We start from the raw sequence: 24,879 nt of genomic DNA, 5'->3' as shown, positions 1-24,879 counted from the left end.
GTATACCAAAGCAAAATACTGTGAAACTGGCTGTCAGTGATTTTTTTCCGTCATCGCGTCTAGCTGGAAATATTGTTTTAATGGATTCTAAAAACTAAAAGGTTTTAGCAAATTGGTTTAAATGTGTGCTCTTTTTGGTTTAGGGGTTTCTTTATGAGGTGGCACTAGGCGCGGCGGCTTTCGGACACCAATCGTGAGAACATAGACGTCTTTGTTCATGACTTGGGTAAGCTATGTCCTCGGACACAGTTTACTTTCGAACCCTACTCATTGCGATAATTTTAGACCATTGTTTCGGCAGTTATAATCAATAAATTATGCGGAGTTAACTCACGCTATGTTCCAAAAAAGTCTCGCTCACAACCAATCTCGAAGTCATTTTCTTCATGGAAAGAGGCGAAGCTCAAGAATGTATCAACAGACACTTGGTTGTAGTTTACGGGGCTGCGTCAGGACGTAGGATTCTATAACTGAATAAATTACGATGTGATCGATATTTTTCGTAGGGATGCAGTTTGTTCTTCCCTCTTTCATGGAAAATAAATCCGTCCACCATGCAGGCTTTTCATGTTTCATTGTGGCCGGTAATTGACTATTAACTTTTAGCAGGTGGTAACCCTCGGTATCTCCGTAAAACAGCCTATTAAGGGTGGGATAGTCATTAATTTGCTTTTACCTGAGGGTACCCCTGACGTCTCTAAGTACTGTCGTAAAACAACGTACCAGGGGTTAGTTGGTTTCCACAGCCCAGAAAATCCCAATTCCTTATTTTTTTTTCTCTTTTTTTCTCAGTCACATCACGTATGAACTACTTAAAACCGTCAAAATAAAAATTTTTCTTGAGAGCTATGAAAATGAATGAAAATACTCTTTCTCGACCCACCTCAAGGATTGTCTCTGTACGGACTTTGAAAGTGAAGAGAAATTGCACGCACGATCGCACGGCGAAGACAATTCAATCTAATTATCTTTCTCTAGCTTGCCTTCTTAAACAACATGCACATAATAACATGGTATTCAAGGTATGCAAAATTAGGGTATCTTTTTTCCATAAGCGAGAAAATCTTGATGAAACTTTAGACCGTCTCAATCACGAGAGCAATCGTTCATTGATCATTGGCGGATCCAGAAAATTGGCAACATTGTCTTTCCTCCATTTAAACCTATGGAAATGTATCGATTCTTGGAGGGGCGAGGTGTTCTGACAAGTATCGATTATTTAACATAGATTTACATGGGGGAAATCCGGTGTTGCCAAATTGTTGGATCCGCCTGTGTCATTGATTAAACGGGGCATCATCAGATGATTGAATTAAAAGCTAATCCTTCATGGGCATTAGCAAGAATTCATTGTAAAAGACATCTCGTGACCCTCCAGCCAAAGTATCACAAGCGCCATGCGACGTTTCAAAATTTCCACCGCCATTTTATTTTTTACAGAGAAATTGTTGGTTGAATTAGATAGAAAATTTCACCGAATTCTGTCCGCAGCACGAAGAATATTCAGTGAAATTATCAGACAGCTTCGTCGAACGATTTCTCTGTAAAAAAATAAAATGGCAGCAGAAATTTTGAAACGTGGCGCTTGTGATGCTTCGGCCGGAAGGTGACGATCTACCATAAGAAAAGCTGGCTAAGTTTACCCATTTTGCCATCATCAAGTAAAACAAAGCTACAAACTTTAGTTTCAAAGTTTAATTGTACGCTTCTCGCTCGGCGAGCGAATTTTATTTTGAAGTCAGCAACTCCCTCGGAGATTCTGACCGGTTCTGCCTCATCAATCATACCTAAACCTACATTTTTCCGTCGAATCGATGGAGCTCTATGATCATCAATCGTAGGAAACTTTTCCAGAGCTGTTTTGCAAGGTGGACCCAAAATGATCCACCAGGAGCTCGGAACGTGCGATTCAGCATCACCAAAGCGCAACTGAAATAAAATGTGCAACCGCGAGGCTCAGGTTAAAAATCTAGTCTCGAACCTAGAAATATAATTTACTTTCACTGAGTCCCTTTTTCAAAATCTCGATTTCTACCGGTTTCATCTTTACACAATTTATTAATTCGGTTAGTATTTCCAAAGTGCAACAGGTGAGTATATTTCTCGAATTTGAAAAAAAGACAATGGGGAACACTCACAATTATCGTAAAATAATGCAAATTACAACAGCGCATCCAGCACGGCCGCGTGTCACCGCGCCCAGCTTTAACTCCGGAGGTCGGAGTTCAATCCCTCGTTGGGGAGAACTTTTTTTCATGGTTCTTTTTTCACTGAAAAATTATGGGCAACTATATTACTAGAGTACCTATATTGAGAGAGTATGGCCACTGGGCCCCATGGAGAGGCTTAGGACCCAAAAATGGCGGTGCTTTGTTTTGGTTTTTGTGGATGGGAGGGGGGGTCATTGCCAACTTTTGACGGTTATCACCAACCGCACTTGCTGCCAACCTTACTACATCTACGATAATTTTTCTCAAAAATTGCTCACGATTAGCCTTAAAAATATGTAAAGATGTCGCAATAGTGCATTTGGGTAAATTTCTCGTTACAATGAGCAAAGAAAACTACATTTTGAGTCATTTTGCATTACATTAATTTATGGCGTCCGCCATTTTTGGGTCCTAGGGGCTCCATTCAGCCTAAGATGGCTGAGCCAATCAGAGGTGGTAACCCCAGTGGCCATACTCTCTCAATATAGGTACTCTATATATTACTTCCTTCTGCCACTGAGAGAAGAGCCTCCCAACGTAGTTACGTTGAAATGTCTTGTTAAGCGCTCAGCCGAAAGGCAGCGCTTTTTGATTTCGACTTGCCTCTGAGTACTAGTATACTAGTGCTAATTCGTTTAAATGGCGCACCAGCTCATCGATGTGTAGGCTTTTTTTTTGGGGGGGGGGGTGTCCAGTTTTAAAATAAATAAAGCTGTGAAAACTGTATTTTATGCTTTTAACGTAATGCGCGGGTAGTTTCGATCGTTCGTCTGTAAGAAAATTCCTTAGCGGTAGAGTAATTCTTATCGAAATTGATCGTTGAACTTAAGTGAAGCCTAAAAAAAAACGCGCCTGATGAGCTCAACGGTGGCCATCGTTTTCGGGAAACGAAAAAACGCGTTCACGGTTTCCTTGGTAACCTTTGTTTGCTATCAGCTGATGTTTTATTACCATTACCCAGCCAAGTCGACGGAGTCTATACTTCCTTTCTCCACTAAATACATTTACTAACACCTGAGCGCTTTTCTAATACGACACTATTTGAACTTTCCCGCCTGTTTTTTTTTTTATTTTCCAAAATATAATATTCAATCGCTCAGTGTACACGTATCTAGTCGCTCTATTCTGTTGCTATTAATAATCGGGATGATCCCCCGGGAGATCAGTGGCGTGGCGTGCTTTGCGATATATCGATTGTCATGCCATTTAAACCTATGGAAAAGGATCGATAAACAGGGTGTTCGCAGCGAACACCTTAATAATCGATTCTTTATCATAGGTTTAAATGGCAGAACAATCGATACATCGCAATTCACGCCACGCCACTGCGGGAGATCTCTGCCTGTGTAATATTTTAGGAAAATTTCGACACCAAGAAACGCAAAAGTAAGATCAAAGATGTGAAATTTCGTGTTTATTGAATTTGTTGATGCTTTTGTTTCTACAGGTTTCACGTAAGCACGTCATACTAATAAAGATGTGACTCCAATACAAAAATGGTACATTGAATTTTTAGAAAAGAGCAAAAACATATTACACTGCGATGTTGCCAAGATTGTACAACTTTTATTTTCAGTAAAAATTAGCAGGAGAGAGCTCTATAAATTAACGCTACGTAGAGGATAATTTTCACATTTCATTAATTCTTTTTTCTCGAGAGTTGGGACTGATTTTTAAATATTTATTTATTTCTCTGGCAACCTATACTTTTTCGCAGTTTTGCAGTGCCAGTAGGCCGTTATCGCAAAACGCGCTGGTCAAATTGGCAGAGGGAAACTTAGATGAAGCGGGAGATTTGAAGTGAGTAATTTTTTTTCCGCGAGCGAGGTAAGAATGCCCGATGTCACGAATTGGGGAATCCGCTGCTTTATTTTTACTCGGCGAATTTAGAGCTGGGTTTGACCTAATTTCTCCTCGCGGCGCTCCCGCTTCAGCCGACCGCCTCCCTCGCCGCGTCGCACAGTGCACCAAGTCAATGAGAGAGATAGGACATGATGTGGCCACTTAAAAAGCTGATACCGTCCTAATTACAAAACTTCCACATTTGAAAGTGGTTTCATTTGTTTTCTCGTCAAATTCCCTTCAAGAAACACCCCTTAAAATGTACAGAATGACGAAATGAACTTAAAAATTTGCAGATCGAGTCAAAAATTTCATGTGCAATCTCTCTCAAAAGTTCGTTCTACCGTGCGTCACACAGTAGATCGAGTAAATAGGAGAGGTCGGACAAAATTTAGAAACTTTAAACGCTTATAACTCCGTTCATACAAAACTTTGAGTTTATTAAAGTGGTTCCATTGGTTTCGTCTTAAAATGTTCTTCCAAAAGCACCCCTTGAAATTTAAAGTGTGGCAAAATAAACATCAAAATCTGCAGTTTTCGTCAAAAATTTCGTGTGCAACCTCTCTCAAAAGTTCGTTCTACCGTGCGTCGCACAATGGATCGAATCAATTAGAGAGGTCGGGCATGAAATTTTTGCGGATTTTGATGTTTATTTCGCGACATTTTAAAGTTCAAGGGGTGCTTTTAAGAGAAAATTGCAAAACGAAACCAATGAAACCACCTTAATAACCTCATAGTTTTGTATACACGGAGTTATAAGCGTTTAAAGTTTCTAAATTTTGTCCGACCTCTCCTATCGACTCGATCCACCGTGCGACGCACGGTAGAACGAACTTTTGAGAGAGGCTGCACATGAAATTTTTGACTCGATCTGCAAATTTTGAAGTTCATTTCGTCATTTTGTACATTTTATGGGGTGCTCTTGAAGGGAATTTGACGAGAAAACAATTTAAACCACTTTCAAACTTCGACGTTTTGTAATGACGACGCGGTATCAGCTTTTTAAGTGGCCACATCATGTTCTATCTCTCTCATTGACTTAATCCACTGTGCGAAAATTTTAAGACGAAACCAATGAAACCACTTTAATAACCTCAAAGTTTTGTATAAACGGAGTTACACACCGTTTCGTGGGGAAATCAAAGCCAAGAAGTTCCAAAAATTAAAATTAGAGTTAAAAATTATTTTTTTGAACTCTAATGCGCACCAGTACGAAACTGAGAAGGGAATATACCCATTTTAACCATTAATCCCAGAGTTAGGATAAATCTACATATATAGCCTAAATTAAATATATAAAATAAGATAAATGTAAGTATAACTAAATCTAACTAACTAACTAACTCCATGCAAACCCAGTTCCATTGCAAACTGCCTGAGCTGAACACTCTCCCTCCTCAGTTTCGTACTGGTGCGCATTAGAGTTCAAAAAAATAATTTTTAACTCTATAATTTTAATTTTTGGAACTTCTTGGCTTTGATTTCCCCACGAAATGGTGTGGACCCAGCACCATTTCTCCACCTTGTTACATACAGGTTTCGGGCCACTTCTTAGTGTGTTTTTTTTTTTTTCTTCCTTCATTTAAACGGAGTTATATACGCGTTTAGAGTTTCTACATTTTGTCCGACCTCTCCTATTGACTCGATCCACTGTGCGCCGCTCCGTTTCAAGCTCACACAACGCACAGGAGCGGGGTGGCAACCACACGATCCCCCCCCCCCCCGTCTGTATTTTCCAAAGTCTACTCGCTTTCCCCCTCCGGATCCACATGCTTCCGGAAACTCGAACGTCTCGCTACACAGTAATAAGATATAACACCAAAGCTGTTGTGCTTTACATCTAAAACACATTAGCGACCGTCCACAGGAAAAGAGACGTTCGTCTACAGAGGCGAAATTTTCAGGAGGGTGACCTTTGTCAAATCGGGTCGGAAAAGCAGGATTTGGGTTTTCAAATAGTATCACTCTTTACAATACTTGGAAATAGGTTGGTGCATTGGCTACTGGAAGTATGCATTTTCCGCACAAAATATTTCTCACACAGGTTACACGAAGTCACAAGAGTTTCCGATCCAAGAAATTTAGCGATCCCCGATGAACAATAGGTTGGTAAAATGTTTCCCTCAAATTCTTTAAATTTTTTGTATACGTGAATTAAGAGCAACACAATTCGACTATCTGCGCGGTGTTGTCAAATCTTTCCAAAAAATGAAGTTTTGCTGGCTGATTTTTTGCGGAAATGTCAATCCAGATTTTTGTGTGGAAATGTCAAAATCGGGTTTTTTTGCGCGAATGTAACCCACCTGGCTACTAAATTACTTGGAGATTTATCGGGCGTATGGTTATAACACTCCCAGAGATTAAGCGTAACTAAACAAATTTTGCGGGGCCCTTTCACGGGAGTCTACTCGTATTGAGCGACTATAATCATCAAAATATCATCTCTTTTTTCAATATAAAATTAGCTATGAATTGAAATTCTAGTTGTTACTATTACTACTGTAAAAATAAAGGTTGAAGACTTTTCATTTAATAAAAAAAAAACAAATTTTCCACGAGGGCGGGGCCAACAGCCCTCTAGGAGGAGCCAGCTTTCCCGGAATCCCCCTGGCTATATTACTGGCTACTAAATTTCCTAGAAAACGCATGTAATCAAACGATCTAGTGGATACAAACAAGCTTTTAAATCAGTAAAATAATAATTACTCGTAAATTAATAATTCTTATACAAAGTAAAACCGGCTGATATATCTTTGTTCGAATAGAGTATGGCAATAAGTTTGCAAAGGTGTAAGCCAAATGTGTTCGTCTCATCAGACTGTCTGCATGTATGAGGTTCACGTAAAAAATTCAACATTCACTTTTCATAGGGAAGGATTCGAAGTAAAAAAGAAATAGCCTCTGATTGAATTATTGTGTTCAATGGGTCACTAAACCATGAACGAATTTTGACTTGCGAATATAGTTTTCTGAAGCAAAATGACGCGTATAACACGATGCGAACATTAAAAACGCGAACAAGTAACTCTATTACCGAGAAATGCGCAGTTCAAATCGCTCAACTTATACGCAAATTTAAAACGCCCCGGTTTCGCGCCGCACCGAATGATGTCATCCGGCACCAATCAGAGGCGGGCACGGGTTTCCACGACGTCCGTCAAACGTCTATCTACTCTTCGTATATGAGAACAATACTAGAGTCGAAATTATATCTTTTGAATTCAAGACTAGAATCTCATTCATATGTTAGCTGTAATAAACAAGCAACAACTCCACATTGAAATACGTTTTATTTTAACAAACATCAGAGGAAAATGAGAGAAGATTGCGATATGACTACCGCAGTACATCAACCGCGTCAGTTTCCCGCCATTCGGGTGCGTTTGAAATGTCTTGCAGTTTTTAGATTTTTCAAAAGCGGTTTTCTCCGCGATTTTGGCTCCATGAAAATGCGGAAAAATCACCACGTCATCTCCTCACACAGTACTTTCAGAATATTCAATAAAATAAACAAGGTTTAGTGACCCATTTTTTAAGATGATGCTTTCTAGTTGGTCTAAACAAAGAATAGAAGGTTTGAGGTAAGAAGGCACTCTCAAGTTCTGAGGATGTTTTCGTCTTGTTTTTAAGTGATATTTAACTTTGAAAACAACCAAATATTTCGCTATAGAGGTGCCTAATTTTCAGAATATTTTCTTCGAAAGACCCCCTCGGGTGTGGAGGAATTCCACAAACCCCCTCCCGGTTTTCCAAATCTTGCTCACCAAAAGTTTCAGCTCATGCGCCGCCACTGAGTCCAAAATTAACTGGGAACATTTAATAAGTACAAAGGTCTCATACGCTAATAATTCTAGCTGGAGCGCAATTCAGCTATGCATTCACGACTGCAAAAATGTCGAAGGAAATCGACAAGCCTAGCGTGCATGAAGGCTTTTTCAATTGTATTCTTCCGTCACATTCTTACGGCGCAATGATACAACTATTTGAACTCTCCGGAATGCGTGAGGTATCACGCCGCATTTGAAGGCGTTCCGGCCAAGTTCCGATACCCGGATTATCGTTTTGCATAGTTCATATTATTTCGTTATATTCCGTACCACTTGTTTATTTTTAATCCTCGTATAAAAACCACCCATTTGCTAAATACAATTTATTGTGAAGCTTGACGTAAGCTTAGAGTGAGGTTCATCAAAGGTCATCGTTGATCCTTCATAATCGTCCGCCGACGATTATTAACATCGACGCCCTTTTGATTAACCGCACTCTAAACGGATATTAAGCCTCGCAATTAGCGTCCATAAATAGGCTTATGTGTGTTACTGAAAATTTCAAGTAGACCTCTGTCTCTACATCACAACAGTTCTTTTTACGAAAGTCACAATTCTGTTGTAAGCATTTTGAATTTTCTCATGGAACGAATAACACTAATGCAATTCAACTTCAAAATAGAGTTGTGTCAACTATTCAAACTGACCCTATGAAAGGCAGCCTTTCATGATAATTTATGATACACCTCCTCATCGTTTGTTTCATGAATTCATTATTCCATTGATGAACTTTTGAGCTTTCCATTTTTCAATATTTTTTATAGGAGAATTCACGTCATACACTGCAATTTTGTAAATTTTAAGTTGTTTTATAGTATTTTACGCATTGCTACTTGGCTGTCGTTTGAAAAGACCATGTTCTTCTTTCATCAGCCTCAGAAAATTCTGCTTTCTGTCGCATTGCATGTGGATGATGATGAAAATAATAATAAAAATGAAGTAACTACCCTTCTAGTGGCTGACACCAAAGAATGGAATACAATACAGATTGAAAAATCAAGCAACAAAAAAAAATGTTTTCTCATCAAATTTACATGTAGAACATGACCAGAGACTGTAAACCTTTCCAAATTTAAATCATTAGTGAGATATTTAACGTTTTATGTGCTCGTTATTCCACACCTCGAGTTTGCCAAAAACCAACTTCTGTTTCAGTCAAGTTGGCCACTGAACTACTCTCAATGTGTTTCATAATGCAATAATTTTCTACGAGCGGTAAACTTTTCTTTGGCAAGGACCACTACCAAACGTAAATAAAGAATATTTTTGAGGAACTTACTTAAATTTTTTGAAAAGTAGTTATTTTACGAGTATATTCGGGTGAAAATTTGATTTTCGTCGAATTTGATATTTTTCGTGAGTATAGGAAGGTTAAATTGACTGATCGTGAATGACTGATGGATTGACTAATCAGCCGGAATTATTGGTCCTTGAATTGGAAATTCAACATGAACGTTATTAAGGTGTTCGTTGCGAGCATCCTCGTTATCGATCATTTTCCATACGTTTAAATATCGATCAATCAATATATTGCAAAGAACGCCAGCCCTCTGATGACCAGCGGTATGCGGGCATTGAATAGCGTGTGTTACAAAAGTATTGAAAATATGTCTTTGATTCATCTTTAGCTTTGGTTGTTTTGCATGAACTTTGAGGAGAGGGGCGTGTTTCCACCGAGAAGTCACAAATGCAAAGAGCTCTTGGAGGAAATAAGAAAGTTTGCCGGTTTGAAGAGTCACTTGGTACATCTCGAGACTGTTATCAGCCGCCGACATTGTCACGAGAGGCAAAATCCAAACATTTGGTATTTAATGACAGCTTGTAAACAACCGCACACGAGAGAAGGGAAGGCCGGGGTGTTTGCAAACTAAATTATTAAGAAAAAGGTTTTTTGAGGGCAACTTGCGCTGCGATGTAGGTATCGTGACAAAGGTCATTCCAGGTTGATGACACAGTATACGGCATATCTAGAGCCGTGCGGAACTCAGAGACTTGGTGATATCAAACTGCGCCAAGAGCTCAGAGCAAGGGAAATACCCTTTTAATAACTAGGAGACTGGGTTAATACAACTTTAATTTTAAAATAAATAAGGAAAGGAAATTGGGATCATAAGCGATCATTTTTTTCTCTATAATTATAATATTTACTTTATTTTACGGGTTGAAGCAAGGAACCATTCTGCGATAACAATATGTGCAAAATTTTACATAGGAAAAAAATGTGCGAACTGTGAAGAGAAGATTGATTTACTAAGGGGTATGTGAGGTTTCAAGTTGTCCTTAAAGTTGAATGGAAAAAAAGTGAAAATAAAAAATTTTCAAGTTCTTTGTCGGGTCATCAACCTCATCCGCGGTTTTTCATGAAAATATCGAGGTCACCTATTCAGACATCATGCACAATACTCTTGGATTAATATTTTCGGTTCATGTTTGAACTGAGTCATTCCGATTGAGACTGAATAAATAACCTCATGGCTATTCTATAAATTTCAAAAAGACGTATCTGGATGATTGTGTTTCAAAAGTAATGAGGTCAGTTATTACAGCTTTTTCTCTTCTCCAAATCCATAGTTACTTTTGAGAATTCAAATGCAATAAAAAAACCCGAAAAGCAATTGCGATGAAAATTTCAAACCTTTTACTGACCTTATTTTACCTCATAGATGTATAAAGTTATAGAATCCAGCAAGAAATTGCAAAGGAGTCGAGCGCATTTTCGCGTGGGGCGCGGTGACGACTAACGTACCGAGAAGAACGTAGTTACAACAGATTATCCGCGTCCCGAAACGCCTTGATGATTTTTTCCGGCCCAAAAATGGGATTTTTAGAGCGGTGGGATGGAAGTGGCCGGGGTTTTGTGGTGGAATCTTTTCGGTTACTATAGGGGAGTAAGGTAAAACAGGTAAAAGGTAAAAGGCTAGGACTGATGGTAACATTATACATATCAGCTGTTTATAATCAAAGAGAAAAAGTGGGGGCAATAACGAATTGGCAATCATAAGTATTCCAACAAAAAGCAATCAAAGCTCTGATTTCGATAGAAGCGCGGTGTCTTAAAGTTTAGTCATGTAATGCGTGATACGCATGATACAATGATAACGGTTTGCTGTAGATTACATTACTCCTCTGTTCATTTTTGACATATTTTCAAGGGTAATTTTTGGTTATGGACTTCATATATTGTTGCCGTTGCTTTCTTAGTATGCAGTCGGCCATTCACATGTTTTTAAGTTTTCAAAATGAGTTAGCGCTAGCCGTCCGGCAAACCGTGGCTGTAGTTACTGCGCATTAGGAGAATAGGGATTTTACGTATAGAAACTCATTATAAAATCAGCACATGAAACTTATTCTGAGTATTTATAAAACGAAGCGCACATCGAATAGCGCGTAGGGATTTAGAGAAGGAATAACTTTTACCCCTTCTCTCTATCGTGAACGCGAATTGGGGCATGAATCGATTGAAATACAACGCGATGGCGGCATCAGACGTAAGCAAAGGGCACACAATCGGCAAAATTTACATAAATTTACAGTTAAAAGCAGCTCACGGGATCTAAAATTGCGAGAAAAGTTACTCAATGATGGAAATGGATGAAATAAATGAATAAAAGAAGAAATCCACGGCGGTAAAACCTACAATGCTGGCTCGTGGCTTCGTCAAAGATTCAGGCTTGAATGTTGACAAGAGACAGGACTGATACGCAAGCCTCTTCCATTCCTCGAGAGACTCCTCAGAATCTAGATATCGATTCCTCTCGCTTTCCTGGGAATTTTCCTTTTTCTTTTAATCCTCATAGCCCCCCCCCCCCTCCTCACCTTCCCCGCCTCTCAACCCCCGTCCTTGCCCCCGGCGTTTTTAAAATTGTTTGCGCAACGTGGTTTGGTCGGAGAATTACTCTATCAGACTTGAGAGCGGTGGCACCCTCAAGTTTATTCAGGCGAAGAATTGCGAATTTTGCTCTCATTATTTTACAGTATGTTGTTGCCCCATCGCTCATTATCGACCACTCAGAAGAATTTTTTTACTCTAAACGTGCGTATAACCATGTCCGAGTGCCTGTTAGGCCTGCAAACCGCAGTAGAAAACCATGTCTGTACTGATCTGCTGTGACAAGGAAGAATGTCGCATGAGCATTCAGACGTTGCAAAATTGCCTTCGATAAAAACCAAATGTACAGGGAAAATTGTGAAAATGTTCTACCGAAAGTTTAAGACAATTTCGTACGCAATTTCATCTAAGATATCTGAAAATTTCACGGAAATATGTGCATGAATGTCGTCAAAAATACATGTTTATGTTTATCAACGGAAATTCGGCAACTATCGAATGTTCATACGGCGTTCTTCCTTAGCACTGCCGTATAACACAAAAACGCCGTAAAAGCCATTTCACATTTTTTGGAGATAACGTATCATGGCAGAAAAACTTGTGTACCTTGGGACAATATTTTTACAGAATTCTTTTGCAAATACTATGAAGAACTTAACTTGAAAATTTCACGTGGATGGGTAAAACTATGCTATAGTGTTAAGGCTATTTGGAAAAAATACGACTTTCTTACATCATTCGATAGATCGCACAGTATCGAATGGTAGATGACATTTCAAGAATCAGTTTAATTATATCATATACTGCCTAAATTCTTCTCGCGTTTAATTTTGTTCATCGAAAAGTAAGCAATATTCATACTTGGATTCGTGTGAGTTATTTCCTCGTTACCTCTAAATAATTCGTAAAATATATCAAAATGGTTCGCTATTTACAAGCAGCTCCTAGTTATACAAATCCAAAATGGAAAACAAAAAATTGAAGATATACACCAATTCAAAACAAATTAAAAACTCCATAGGAGAGTAAAAAAGAAAAAAAAAAAAAAAAAAACCACACACACATGAGGAACTTAGGCGACGTAAAATACCGTTGGACTAATTCTGCTTAAATTAGTTAATTTAGCAAAATTTACTGTTCGCCTTCATTTCGATGGACAAGCAAAAAAAGCTCTCTTGCGTCAAAATAGTCGCATCCTCAGGAATGACCAACTTAGGGCAAGTCCACGGGTATCGAAAAGACAGAGCACCTTGAGAAGTTTGCCTGGAAGATTCAGGGCTAAAATTAGTTCCGGAAAGTTACTGTCTGGCCAAATTGGTGTAAAGGTCAAAACCTATTGCATAAACAAAAAAAGGTCGTGCCTACCACTTCTCAAGGAAAGAGAGTAAGCGCAAATGGACAAATTTAGAGACCATTACAAAGTTTCTTCTGTTTCCAATGTCTCAGCCTGACTTTTCGTTGCTTGTTGCCTGTTGAGAAGTAGACCACATGCTGTTATTTGCGCGTTATATTATATTTTTCGCGTTATTCTGTGCCCAAGAAAGAAACCGTTCTATTCAAGCTTATATAGTCTTCCAACAGCAATCGCAAGAAAAAAAATGCAATGTAATTAAAATTGTGTAACATTATAATGAAATGCAAAAATAATTTTACCAAAAAAAAAAAAAACAATTTCTTCAAATATTGCTTGGCAACGCATAAGGAAATAAAACACCTCTAATGTTCGTGGTGATTTATATATATTTTATGTACTGATTGATTCATGGACCTCTTTTAATAGAGCATAATTTAGCAATTTTACGGTGTGCAATTACGGAATATTTCCCGCTGCTACTCAAACGATAAGCGGTTGTCTTTCATTTACCACGCAAAAATTGGACAACGTTTTGGGGGAAGTAGATACAAATAATTCTGGTTCCTTTTCAGCGTAATCACAACTTGTAGAGTTCAAAATGGCTTTGACATTTTGTATCTCTGGATGGATGGAAAGAAGCGGAAAAATTGCTAAATAACAATGATTGAGGGAGTTAAATTAATAATTTTTACTTAAATGCTTTTCAGCTTCCTACACTATTTAAAGACGCGCTTGCTCCTAGCTCTATGCATCAGTTCAATTTATTTTGAAAGTGAAACACTAATTTTTATGCAAGCTTGAATTAATCAAATAAAAGAAGGTCTTATTTTATTATTAACCTGTAGTCTCATTTCCCTTGTTTCAGATGCCAAAATGACTTGAGCTGTACACCACCCAAGGTAAGATATAGCTATCAAAATGATCCTACTAATTTTTTCCTTAAATAAAGCAATAAGAATTTAGAATACTTCGGGTAATTTTTTTTTTAATTACTTTTCTTCTTCTTTGGTTTTGACTTAAATTAAACCACCGCCAAACATGCATGCTTACATTTTCCTCGATATATCCGACTTTATCCCTTTTCCGCCCTCTCCTGTGGATGTGCATAAATTCCCTTAAGTGCGTGTGAAAATGTCGTTTCACTTTCACCGAGAGGGAAGAGGGTGATTAGTCAGACTTAAACCTGGCACAAACTAGCGAGTGACCAATGCATTATGAATAAATTACCGCGGACTCGCAATGGTAGCATTGAAGTTTTAAGTTGAGGGAGTTAGAACATCATTTGGGGGGGCTTGGGAGCACAAAGAGGATAGGTGGAGTTTTTGGAAAAATTGAGATATTAATAATGCCAACTAAAACTATAGTCCTGAAAATATATTCTGTGAAAAAATCACTCCCAAATTCAAATTTTCAAACATCAAAAAGTGAGTTTGAACTTTCTTTCCGCCATAAGCCTCCATGTAATTTTGAAACTTTAAAGACGTATTTCTCGAGAAAGCAAAAACTTTGCCATGATTTTGCAAAATTTAATTAGTTTTTCCTTATTTTGAAAAATTGATTCCCCTAACTTTGAAATTTTGAAAGAAAAAAAATGGTACTCTATTTTTTGTATGCAAGCTATAAAATAGAAATGTCTCCCCAGGAATCTGAGATCCAAAATTAGCTATTGCCATAGAGGGTTAAATTGAAAATCCTCAACCCTTGCAAGAGCTCCATGCTATACTGCCGTGATGGCGAAAAGTGCAGTAAGTGAATCCTAAGGGATGAACCTTGAGACACATAAAAACATGTGCTAACCATGGTCATATAGCAATGCACTTACTGCTCTCTTGGCTATCATGGCAGTATAGTGACTATTACTCGAATGAGGACGGAATAAAATAGAGTGGTATACGAGGTAACTTTTGTGGCGAAGAAATTAAGGCGATACCTAAACGAGGCGAAATTAGCCGGACCCAGCCCCGCGCTGTCAAACCTGGTGTTTGTTCTCTAACTGACCGCGTCGCAGTAATTAATGAGTATATTCCACGTCGTCCCGACTACCGTCCCAGTCCCAACCTAGATCCCTATGATAAATTAAGCCACCCCATTAAGTTTATTACGCTCGACTCAAGATATCGGTGCCCCCACGCTGCCCGCTAGCAAGTTACGACCGACCTGAATTAAGGCGCCGTTCGGAAAGCCTTAAAAAGTGCGCTAAATTTCCCATCTCCAGTAACTGCCACTTAAAATCGCGACCGCTTTCTTTTGAGAAAGGCCGTTCACTAAATAAAGTACAGATTTCGCCGCTGTAATACATATCGACGGTGAAAGTCGGCAATCACATAACTCGGTTTGCGACGTCGCAGACTTCCTGTCATACTTTTTTTTTAATGGGAAACTACTCAACGGCAATTCTTTAAAACTGTCATGATTTTTCTTCTCAATGCGAAGAAAATTCTGCAAAAACTTCAAGAAATAATGTCAATTTGTTCTCCTTTAAAAAAATAACGTAGAGGCGGAGATTTTCAGACACCGCAAACGAGTTATGTGATTGCCGACTTTCACCGTCGATATCGATGGTGAAACTGCAGAAATGCGTATATCGGTTTTCGGCGTTGCAGGATGCCTGTCATTATTTCAGTTTTTATATGGACGTTTGTATGCTAAAAGGAACTATATTACACGCAAACCCTGTGCATAGTTCCTTTTAGCATGAATGCGTCCATATGAAAAACCACTGAACATCATTTCTTGAAATTTCTGACAATTTCAAGCCATGATGTTGGTTCGGTTTCCCTTTAAAAAATAAAATAGGTGCGAAGAGTTTGAGACACCGCAAGCGAGGTACGCGTTTGTGCAATTGCACTATCGATTTAGCTTAGATGCACTGAATGTCACAAAAATCTTCGGTAGGGTCCTAATTTCTGAAATCTTCACGCTACAGACAGTTCGTTTTTTTCACTGTTGAATGTTATACTATGAAGACTGAGCCTTCACATTTTTCTGCTAACTTGTATTAAACCACGATGAATGTCAATTGTAATGACTGCGACGGTAGAACATTTCACAGAGCGCCTATAGAAACGCCCCGTCAAAATGTCCTAATCGAATTTCTATTCGAGACAACAAGAATTCCCATCGTCCCGACAGTGGCGATTCTTAAAATTTGGCAATGGTGTTTTTTCTCCATTTATATTACGTAAAACAATCGATTCTTGAAGAGGTAGCTTGCCTCACCTGGAATCGATTTTTTAAAGGGATGTAAATGAAGGAAAAACAGCGATACCAACTTGCCAAATCGTCATTGTGTCCTGATTATATTATTATCTGTCGTGATAAAGTTGTAAGAAGATTCCCACTGGGGCAACGGGAATTCTGGCTACTTTAAATGAATATCCGACGAGGGAACTATTGACAGGAACATTTTTCTCCTCGGGAAGAGATTTTTTAGACTATCTTTTGACATCACAGTCATCCAAAGCAGGTCGTTGCTCAAAGTTCAATACATCAGTAATCAAGAGGGAAAACACGTGCATAATTAAAATGACATCTGAAATCTTGGACAAATTAAGTCATTGGACCGAAACACCCCGACTGTTATTTTGAAAAATATGACTTACACAAAAATGACCGATTTCAGTTTATTCAAATTAATGATTTTATCTTTTTCTTACCTATCGCACACCATTAACAATGCAATACGAGAGAGAATATAAAATTAAGAGAAAAATATTAAAAATTGCTCTAAATGTCTCACACATCTTACAAAAAATTACTTAGTAGACGCAAATTTATATTTACAAATTATTGAAACGACAGTGTTGGTTTTGGTAACGATGCGATGGTATCATAATCTGCGCCGAGAGCGCCTTCAAATAGAAGTTGGAGCAAATGTGTGGACATTACTGTTAATGAAGAAGCCTACCTAGAAAGGAGCCACAATGTGTCAAATGATTGGTGCTGGTACGCAGCGTGCCGTACGCTCGTTTGTGTATTTGTTTGTGTAAAACAAGAGTGTTGCAAACGCATTGCAATTCAAGACTTGCTACTTTCTTTTCACCCCAAGAGCGCCCGATTTTAATCACTATCCTTCATAGTATAGGCTTTTGAGTGCATAATCTGTAAGAGCTCTTATTTACATTGTGTGCATGCTCGTACTTCACAATAGACTAATTTCTTCAAAAAGAATTTCGCTACAAAAGAAAACAAAATAGCATGTTTAAAACATTACCAAAAATTCGCACAGCATGGGCATCATAACTTATAAACCAAGTTTTCGGGAAAGGCTACCCGGTCTTCCGGTGCATTGTTCAGAATAATACCTAATTACATATTTTTCTCCCATGTTGAAGATAAAAGTTGATTCTACTTTCGAGTCAAATTTATTCTCACTTCAAATCATCACACCTCAATTTACTCTAAATGTCTCTTTTGACTTTAAATTGGCTATTTACTTCAAAATTAATTTAATTTTGCTTCTAAGTTGGGGTCCATCGATTTAATTTCATCCGTGTTTAGTTTAGTCCAGTCATATGGGGCCTTTATGCGGTTTTAAGAGCGGAACTTTTTTTCTCACCTGATTTCTCATCCATAGAGGGTCCTTAACGAGAATCCAAATTTGCGACATCGAAAAATTATGGGAACCCCCCCAAAACCCCCAAAATCGAAAAAACGGCCAAAAATCGGCGATTTTCTCTCGTTTTTTCGGCTCATATCGCTAAAATCGCTGGTTTTTTGAGTAAGTACGTACGGACTAATCTGAAAGTAGATAAAATTACGGACATTTTCCACCCGGTCCGAAATTTTTCTGATGAAAAATATGCCTACTAAAAGGTTGCCAAAAAAAATCCCAAAATGTTCAAAATTGCACTTTTTTAAGGTTTTTTGCTTGTAATTTTTCTTCCAGCAATTTTAGAAGGTAAGTGTATACGTCCAAATGAAAGTACATCCAAAATGCTACAATTTCATGTATCAGACTTATCCCTAGGGCGTAACGAGACGGCTCCGCGGCGTTGCCAAAGTTGCGATCTCCAAGGGCATTTTCCGCGGCGGTGCATTTCACGCAACCGCTCCACTCTCCCACCGGTCCAAGTGAGAAAACACGGGGTTCGGGGCCGTATCTCCTGCTACTACTGCCGTACTAAGAAGAGCGCCGTATGAGCCATCAGATGAAAGATCTTATGTGTATAGACTCTGGCATAATAGCTGATGAACATATTGATTGTCATAAGGCTGAGGAACTAGGTATTAGCGGGCTATTAAAAATTGTTGATATAGACTTCGAATCGCTGAAATTTCAGCGGAAAAATCGCTGCAAGCCCTTAAGTTGCCTTAAAACATCAATCGAAGTTGATGGTGACGTCATTCCTATTGATCCACTATTAATATTGAGTAGAATGTGCATTGCCAAAAAATCGGACGATGAACTGAAAAGCTTTCTGTCCTTTGAACTTGCACCGTTTCCTCTTTCCCTGTTTACCGAAGCGGGGATGAGGAAAACCCAAAAGTCATCTCTTTATGGAAAGATTACACCTTGCTCTGCTGTTATAATGGAAAAGAATGCAACGTTCGTTGTTGATGGTGGGTTCTTGCTGCACCGTTGTGTATGGCCTAGAAATAGCACCTTCTTATCTATTTGCAAGAGCTATGTCAAGTACGTTAAAGCGCATTATTCCGCTGATTCTATGGTCATTTTTGATGGATATCCTGAAAATGCAATCGAGCGAAACACGAAACATGTAGAAAGGATGCAAAGAGAACGAAAAAAAATGTCCTTAGACATACTTTTCAATGAAAGTATGGTACCAACCGTGTCTCAAGAAAAGTTTTTAGCCAATAGTAAAAATAAAAATCGATTAATTAGGATGATGAAAAATCATCTCGAAGCGGAAGGTATTCAAGTTTTGCAAGCAGTGGAAGATGCAGACACCTTGATCGTGAATAAAGCAATTGAAAAGGCGTTGGTGACTGAAAATTCGGTGTTCATTGTCGGTGAAGACATAGATCTCTTTGTCCTCTTGGCATTCCACTCCAAAAATATTCAAAACGTTTTCTTTATGAAGCCAGGCAAAGGGAAAATGCCTCGAAAAGTGTATAACAGAGACAGTATTGGCAATGAAACTATCGCCGACAACATTCTTTTCCTACACGCTTTCAGCGGCTGCGACACGAACTGCGCCCTTTTTGGAAAAGGCAAAAACAAATTTCTGACTTTATTAACAAAAAATCCAAGCTTTACATCATTCATAAAAATATTTAACGACGCAAACGCTACAGCTGAAAGCGTTTCCAACGCCGGTCATAAGTTTATGCTTTATTTGTATGGTTACACCGGATCTGAAGAGATATCTATCAATGAGCTGAGGTACAAATGCTTCATAAAAACAGCATTCAGAAGCAAACAAAATCTTGCGGCTTTGCCACCAACAGAACAGGCTCTGAAACAACATTCATTGCGAACATACCATCAAGTTCAAATGTGGAGAGGTGTAAATTTGAACGCTTGTGATTGGGGTTGGAAACTTAGCAAACACGGACTCCTACCAATCACAACATTACAACCTCCTGCTCCTGAAGAAATTCTAAAAATGATTTCCTGCAAATGCAAGAAAGGATGTCAGGCAGCTTGTACCTGCAGAAAAAGTGGCCTGCCATGTACAATAATATGTGCCAACTGCCGTGACTCATGCACAAACATTCCTGATGACGTAATCATCGCAGATGGAGAAGAGCAAGAAGAAGACGCGGACGACCCGGACATTGTCCCATTTTCCGAAGATGAAACTGAAATTACAGAATCAGAGGAGAATATCGAGCCAGTGAATCTAGCCGCTATGGAATTTGAACCAGCTCTATTAGAACCATCTGAACATGAGATCGACATTACCGAGGAAGCGAGCCCATCAAATGTTAAAAGACCAAAATTACGGCGGTAAAAGATCTTCAGTATTAAATTCATTAAACAGCAAATATGACTTTAAAATTTAATCCGATACACTTGTATTTAACCATGTATAAGGTTTTTCATTAATTAAATATCCCCCCCCCCCAAAAAAAAAAACTAATAAAAATTAAAAAAAAATTTAAAAAACCCAAAAAAACCCCAAAAAAAACTTTTTAAACACGCCCAGAAACGTAAAACATGTACTTAAACTACACCGTTTCTGCGCCAGTCCTAAGCCTGGATAAAGTGTGAAGGACAAGTTTTCATTCGAAGGCAGGGGAGAGGTACAAATAAGAAGGCGTCCATGAGGTAGAAAGGGGGTCTATTAGCAGGAGATGCGGCCCCGAACCCCGTGTTTTCTCACTTGGACCGGTGGGAGAGTGGAGCGGTTGCGTGAAATGCACCGCCGCGGAAAATGCCCTTGGAGATCGCAACTTTGGCAACGCCGCGGAGCCGTCTCGTTACGCCCTAGGGATAAGTCTGATACATGAAATTGTAGCATTTTGGATGTACTTTCATTTGGACGTATACACTTACCTTCTAAAATTGCTGGAAAAAAAATTACAAGCAAAAAACCTTAAAAAAGTGAAATTTTGAACATTTTGGGATTTTTTTTGGCAACCTTTTAGTAGGCATATTTTTCATCAGAAAAATTTCGGACCGGGTGGAAAATGTCCGTAATTTTATCTACTTTCAGATTAGTCCTTACGTACTTACTCAAAAAACCAGCGATTTTAGCGATATTAGCCGAAAAACGAGAGAAAATCGCCGATTTTTGGCCGTTTTTTGCGATTTTGGGGGTTTTGGGGGGGTTCCCATAATTTTTCGATGTCGCAAATTTGGATTCTCGTTAAGGACCCTCTATGGATGAGAAATCAGGTGAGAAAAAAAGTTCCGCTCTTAAAACCGCATAGGGGTCATTATTATCCTCAAATGACTGGACAGAGTGGTCTCATCTTAATCGTAGGAACAGAAAACATACGACTATAGTCGACAATGGCGTGTTTCAGACAGTCCTCCATTGTAAGGCTCCGCTCATGTTTTATTTTCTTAAAATGCAAAACTAATCAAATGTTTTCAATGAAATTATGCTGTGCTTTCTATCAGTCATTCTAAAAAATTCGCACAAAATTATATGGAAAAAATTTGATTTTTTTATCCATGAATCAAATAAAACATGATTGGAAATTTTCAAACATTGCTGCTAAGATACGTACATTCCGCATGTAACCATAGATAAAATTATTTATTTATTTATTATTTTTTTAAAAGTTATTTGAGGTTTTCAATCCATTCGAGGATCCTGCAACCTTGAACGATCATCATGGTTAGGGTTAGCACACATCCATGCTCCAGGCTTTTTTCAGGGATTAAGACCGAGTGAAGTCTGTTGCTGCTGATCCACTAACAATGATTCTGTTTTAGCAGTGTGTATAAAGAATTCTCTCTTTGCAGTCATCAAGGGGGCGGTAAAAGTTGAGCGGGCACCGGGCGGGAAAAAGCTAAATCCGGAGATAAGACACACCGCTTAACACGTCACTCCATCAGTCATCATTAGGCGAAGATTATCGTTGATCCCCGAAAGTAATTCTGACACTACGGGAAGCCAGCAGTGCGGGCTCTCTGCGTTATATTCCGAGCCCGGCGGCGACGTAAAATCAATGTCGGGAAAACTGCGAGCACCTTGGTATTTTTCTCGGTGCCTCGAGGACAGAGGACACACGGCGATAACTCGGAGTTATTGACGATAAAAAAGGAGATTAACCGAGAGCTAGCCACCCCGAGAGAGCGAGGGCGCCACCGTCCTCGACGAAGCGCGGCGCCACTCTGCCGGGGTCCGTCGTTCGGGGTCGGCGTCGCGCTGCGCCGCACCGGCCCGTGACGCCCCGCGCCGCGACGCGACCGCAGAGTCCCATCCCGCGTCGTCCCATCGTTCCGACGCGACCCACCAACATCAATAACTGTTTGAGTCAGCGTTGCCCATCTCCTGTCATCTCTCCTCGTCTAATCATAACATTCTACCCCCAAAGAAAGAAGGACCGATATTAGTTACGACGTCAGGGATGGGATTCTCTGTTTGCAGGCTTCGGACGAAAGCACGGAGCTATACTTCAACAATTTATTTCATTTGTAATAATCCTTTTATTAATAGAGAATTTGCAGGTGTCTGAACTCTGAAATCGTATGAAATTCGTGTTTAAGTGGAAACTACTGAATGAACTGAACACGAGGATACCCTTGGTTCATGAATAAATTGAACGATTGGCGAAGATATGACAAAATTATCTAATTTGCTACAATACATGTGTTTAAATGGGAAATGCCGCCAGATGACGTCATTAGGCGGTGCATTTTCTCACTTTTAAATCTATTTATGTACTATTTCCCATATTAGAAAAAATGTTTTAAAAAATACTGTGAAATCAGCTCTTGAAGCACTTTCAGATGAAGCAATACAAAATTTGCATGCAAAGTCTTCACTCTGTCATTTAATAACGCGCAAAATGCGTTACTCCAATTGAGGAGCTTGGAGGATAAAGCTCATAAGTCCAGTTTTTGCTTTTCGGAAAAATGTGTATTCTACTACTAATAAGTCGCTCTTATAGCGCTTCTGTGTGCTCTGCGACACCCAACCGCCACTGACAGCGATCTTGCCAGAAATCCACTGGCAGATCGCATCTCCTCATTTTCTGCCTCATTCCCTCAATCCACGATTTGGCAGGGCGTCCTCTACATTTTCTACTAGGGGGGACCCAATCCAGAACCTTTTCTTTTATTAATTGTGTCTTTTAATAACACGTAAAATGCATCACTTCACTTATTTCATCAATGCACAATTTTTCCGAGCAAATTTTACTCTTCCCAGCAGGCTGTTTGAAAATTTTTCTCTGAACATTGTTCTGATTTTTCATCTGAGCATACGCAAAAATAAAAGAAAATTCGACAGAAATTACGGAGTCACATTCAATATTATGAAGTCATAGGAGTGACGCGTTACGCATAATTTTCTTAAAGATAAGTATCCATTAAGGTGTGGTTTTTGAAATCAAAATCAGGGAGGTTTTCTCCCTCTTGAAACGTTCGATGCGAAGGAAAATAGGTTTTTAAATTATGGTAAAGAGAAATAATTATCAATATAAGGGGTTAATCGGTGTTTGCGAAAGGAAGAGGAGAGAAATATAGAAAAAAAATGTTACGGACTGATGAGATAATGCAGTAGACAGATGATGAAAGGGCGAAGAGATAATGTAGACGCTGAGGCTCTCGGAAACTAGGAAACAACAGAGCGATTAATAAATTTATATCAAAGCAGACATGACAGATTAATTAATTCTGCGTGAGAGTCAGAGGTTATTATCGCACCGGGTGAAAGATGATGAGCATTATGTTTTTGAGGATTAGATGATTTGAAAAGGCTTCCTTCCGACCCGCGTGAGATATACGGTCCTTTCGCTATGCGAACACTTTTGAGAAAGGTACCATATTGCGATCTCTTCGCGAGTTTTAAGCGTTTAATTCATGAGAAATAATGGTTCAATTCGAATTACACAATAATCATCCTGAGCTGCAAAGAGACCAGTGAGCTGATCATTGAAATTTATAGAGACAAAACTATAGACAAAGATGACAGAGGGAAATGGAGCGATCCTATGGGCGGAAGCGGGTGATTGCTATGGACAAAAGAGGTATAAGTAATAGAGTAACCAACGGCAACCGACTAGAGACCCTACAGTTAGTCCATCATTTTCCCCCTCAGTCTATTAGAACCATCCGTTTCAACCAATCGGATTGCTTGGATACTCCCTACGTCTTCTTTGTCTATCGCTCTGTCTATTAATTTCAAAATCAGCCCGCAGCTCCTGTTATAACACACCCATTAAGCGTCTAGCCCACCGTCAAACTAAGGCCTTCAAAGAGGCTCATCGATGGAAGTGTTGACTGTTGCCTTTCAAAGATCGTCGGGCCCACGATCTTTGAAGGTAATCGATGTGTTCGAGATACATCACAGATCAGATCTTGAAATTTTCAAGGAATTTCGTGCAGAAATGGCTGAGAAATAGAAGAATTGGTGCCAGTTTAAGAGCCCCAGTTTGTAAGTGGGCTGGACGCTTGACGCTGAATTCAGGAGTTCCTCTACCGATGGTCAAATTAGCTGGTCGATTGTTGAATCTATATCGAATGACCTCGATCGATACATAGCATTGTGAAGATAGGGAGTTATTGAACTCATTCGACCAATCGACCCGCAGGAAGTCAAGCGGCGAAGACGAATTTTGACTACATCATAGGGAAAAAAGTGTAACGCGGGATACCGTATGAACGTACCTAGGCAAAAAAAGAAAAAATAATAACAATTGTCAGGAGTTATTCCTCCTCGGTCTTTTTGAGTCTTAAATGGGGGCTACAACAACACCAACATAGTACTGCGCAGTGCTGACAATGGACCACTAGACAAGGTACGAATTTCGGCATTCTGAGACATGCTTTTTAACCAAAATTTCACGAAGAACATGATACGCACAACGAAAATTACCGAAATCAACTCCTTACGAAGATATTTACTGATTCTTGATGCGTGAATACAAACCACCCGCTCATGAAAACTCAATATTCTACGTGATTCACATCGCGCGCTAAACGTTTATCATGACAGTCTCTGCAATATAAAAATCTGGCAACCTCAATCTTAACGCTTTGGCTCAGCTATAGCATATTGCTTAAAGTTTGAACAACACATGGTGGGAAATGAACATTGCTCAATAGAGAAGATTGCCGAAACCGTTGTAGTGCGCGATTTGACTCACGTAGAGCTTTGAGTTTCTTGTGAGCGGGCAGTTCAAATTTCTCGTAACCAATGTGAAATAAAAACGTTAATATCTTCGTTAGGAGTT

The 24,879-nt window shown here is 39.1% G+C and overlaps 1 protein-coding gene across 1 annotated transcript in view; it reads left to right on the top strand.

The window, feature by feature from the left end:
* Window positions 1-24,879, top strand: part of LOC109036610 (sodium/potassium-transporting ATPase subunit alpha) — a 53,970-nt gene that overhangs the window by 22,129 nt on the left and 6,962 nt on the right. Inside the window, exon 2 of the mRNA XM_019050945.2 lies at window positions 13,928-13,961. The gene's annotated coding sequence lies outside the window, so the exon portion shown is untranslated. The remainder of the gene's footprint in view (window positions 1-13,927; window positions 13,962-24,879) is intronic.

The sequence above is a fragment of the Bemisia tabaci genome, chromosome 5, assembly GCF_918797505.1.
Source record: "Bemisia tabaci chromosome 5, PGI_BMITA_v3".
Taxonomy (NCBI): Eukaryota; Metazoa; Arthropoda; class Insecta; order Hemiptera; family Aleyrodidae; genus Bemisia; species Bemisia tabaci.
This window is presented reverse-complemented; position numbering and strand designations above follow the sequence as displayed.